We start from the raw sequence: 3692 nt of genomic DNA on the forward strand, positions 1-3692 counted from the left end.
TCCAGTGATGCCTCTAAATAGTTTAACATCGTTGGATCGGAGTCATTCAATTACTGACCCTCGACTTCTAAATCTGGTATGAGGCCCAGCAACCCTGTCCGAAACCCTTAGCATGGCTTGGGACAATGTGTCGTCCCCAGCCGTTTGACTTGTATACAAATTAGGCATACTTCCCATCGAGGATGGCTCAGCTTGAGGCCCCTTTTGGCGCTCGTCGCTCCTACGGGTACCACTTCCACGAGTTTCACGTACATTCATTATATGTTTATCTATATTACAGAGTTTTATGTATCAATTCTGATGTTTATTAACATATATTTTATAATCAGAAAGTTATCAAAAGAATTTACAAAATTTGTGAGTTTCAGAAGAATTTACGAAAGTTACCAGCAAGTTCTAATAATTTCAGAGGGTTACCTGAAATAATGGACAACAGAAAGTGAGTTTCAAAGCTCAGTGTATAACATATCATATTATCAACAGAAATCAATCAGACAGATGTATATATATATATATATATATCAGAAGCTGAACATATTAGAGCAATACAGATGCAGTAATATAATCTTACCCCATCAACTACACACCAACTCTGACCATCCCAGCACACCATAAAAGTTATGAAACACCCATTCAGCCCTACACACCTCTTAGTGTCAGTATGAGACTTTTCAGAATATTTGCAGCTTAGCTGTCAAATCATTAGGCAAATTATTACAGTGTACAAAAATAGATGTGTTTGTGCCACCAGTTACGACAAGTAATTAAACTGACTACACTTTTTCCAATACATAATCCCACCCCAAAGGCGCATACAGAAATAACAAATGCCAAAAGTGTACATGTCATACACACTTAATATCAAACTCAAGTCATGCTTATCATATATCAGATCATATGTAACACTTTTCAGACCATGCATATCACATTACGGGTTGTACTTATCATATATCATATCAAACATGCATTCATTTATCTTATTGTACAATATCAAAAAGTGTCTAATTCATGTTTTATAGCTTAATTGATCACATGCCGACCCTATGGAAGACCTATGTTCAGTCCAAACGATGTTTACGGCCCTAGGAAAAAAGTCAGAATTTTGGACCCACATGCTCATGTGGCCCACACGACCCAATTGGCATAGATCTTATGGTGCAACAGTTTCGCACACGCGTTGCCAGACGACCTTTCACGTGGTCGTGTGTCACACACGGCCTACCATATGGCCGTGTGTTGTTGGCAATACACATTTTTGGCTTTCGCCGTTTGTTGATTTTCGTTTTTTTTGTTACACACCTGACACGATTTTGGTACGAAAGCAACCACGAGATATTCAATCCAAATCAGTCCCAATTTCTCAATTTTACCAAAATAATTCACTCGACTACAACGCAACATAGGAAAATCTGACACGAAAATTGAACTCTTAGGCGTTCAAAAACTTACCCAAAAATCCACAACAGCTTCCTAACACAACTAAGTTGCAAAAGGATAATCTTGAGTTCCTTGATTATCATCTAAACACAAAAGATCTCCCAAAATTAATCCCTCACTTTAAGAAGATAGGAAAATAACAATCCATAAACTTAACAAAAATCAACGAAACCACTTACTCTCAAATACCTGAACTTAAATTCACAAGTTATCAAGAATTGAAGCACCACCAATTCGCAAGAAAATATCAGAATCAAAGGAACAAAACCCAAAAGCCGACTAAAATAGTGGCAAAGATCAAAGAAAGAGATGTTTCTTTACTCGTCGATTGGTACTAACCAATCATACTGGTCGTCGAATAGCCGCTTGTAGCTCACTGGCAGAATTGTTTTTTTTTTTAAAACTTAACATCCTTGTGACTTAAATAAATATTTTTGAATAGTTTAGTGACTTAAATGAAAACTTTTGAATATTTTAATTACCATATTGTAATTTTTTTTGTTAAGTGACCAAAACAAAAACTTACTCATAATTTAGTGACTAATGATATAATTTACCCAATTAATAAATAAACCTAAAGTTTGATAACAATTTCTTAACTGTTAGATAAATTTAAATTATACATTTTTTACGTATTAAAAACAAGGGTTCAAAGCTATATGTTGGCATAAAAAACCAAAGTTCAAACTTAGTGCATTTCTCTAGGGATGACAGTAAAGTAGGGTGGGGAATATGTTGCTAAATTCACAACTACTTCTTAGTTGGCACATTTTGCTTCACCATCCACCCTGCTCCATTATGAATGTATAATCTTGAAAACCATTATCGTCTCTATGGATGTTAGACGCATCCACACCCAACCCATGCTACCCCATCCCATCCCTCTTGTTCCGCTTCAATTTATTTTTTGCTACTTATCTTTAAAATTTTCAATCTTTTTAAATGCAAGTAAATATTTAAACATAATTCTTTACAAAATTTAACATAAAACATATGAATTTTTTTTTATAATACACTATTACATTTTTCCCCTTTCAATAATTATATATAGGCAAAGATAAAATGGTAATTTCATGTAATGAAGTGGATGGGTCAGGGCAAGTAATTTTCATAACTGCTCCATACCCACTATCCAAAAACCAATCCACTCTGCGCCACCCACAACCACTTTTCAAAAGAAAACATCCATTCGATTTGGAGCAGATTGATTTGGGATCCAACGGGTGATTCGTGTTTTGCCATCCCCTAAGTTCTCCCACCTAATTTTTTATTTATATATATATAAAAAAAAGAGTTTTGAAAATAAGGGTAAAGTATAGAAATGGTCACTAAAGTATTGACTGTATTCTATTTTGGTTACTGAACTTTTAATTTTTCTATTTTGGTCGCTAAACTATTCAAATTCAAATTTTTTATTATCAAATGTTAACAACCATTTGAAAATTGACAGAAGTGCTATTGTGGGCTTTTTTTATTGGTCTAATAATAAATTTATCTCTCTAATATTTATACATTCTATCAAATTGATCCTAAAAAATTACATAAAAATATAAAAATTCTTAAAAGTTAAATTAATATTTCACTAAAATTATAAAGTATTTGCATGAGCCAATATTTCACTAAATTTTTTTGAAACATACTATTTTTATTTAATTTCTCATTTTTTTAAGTTTTAATTTCTCAATCATTAATACCACTTTCTTTGCTTTTTTAACATATCCATCACCTCCAAAAACAAATTATTTAAATGGATGAATAAAAATTGAAATTGAAACTGAAAATGAAAACAAATTTATTTGAAAATTTTATTTAAATCACTTGATTTAACCAAAAACTGAAATTTTCAAACATAGAACATTTTTCTTTAAGAAACAAATGAATGAAAATTAAAAATTTGTTTCAGTTTCAATCTCATTTAAAAGTAATGAAAAATCTCCATCCCAAAATTGATGAACACAAGCAAACCTTAGTTTTATTTTTTGCTTATCAATCAAAAACTCACAATATTCCTAAAGCAAAAGCACCGAAGATAGAAAGCAAACACTTCAAAAATTTCAAACCACTTGATTTAACCAAAATAAAAAGAAACCCATAATCAATCCTTCCATCAAAACGCATTTACTATTTTGTCAATCAAGCCCTTTATAATAACCCGTTGAGCATTGGTGTTAGAAGAGATAAAAAGACTCGGTGGCATGTTGGTTCGAAGTACTGTTAATTGGTAATTTTTTTTATTTTGGATTTGAAAAACTTAT

This window comes from Gossypium hirsutum, chromosome D12, assembly GCF_007990345.1.
Source record: "Gossypium hirsutum isolate 1008001.06 chromosome D12, Gossypium_hirsutum_v2.1, whole genome shotgun sequence".
Taxonomy (NCBI): Eukaryota; Viridiplantae; Streptophyta; class Magnoliopsida; order Malvales; family Malvaceae; genus Gossypium; species Gossypium hirsutum.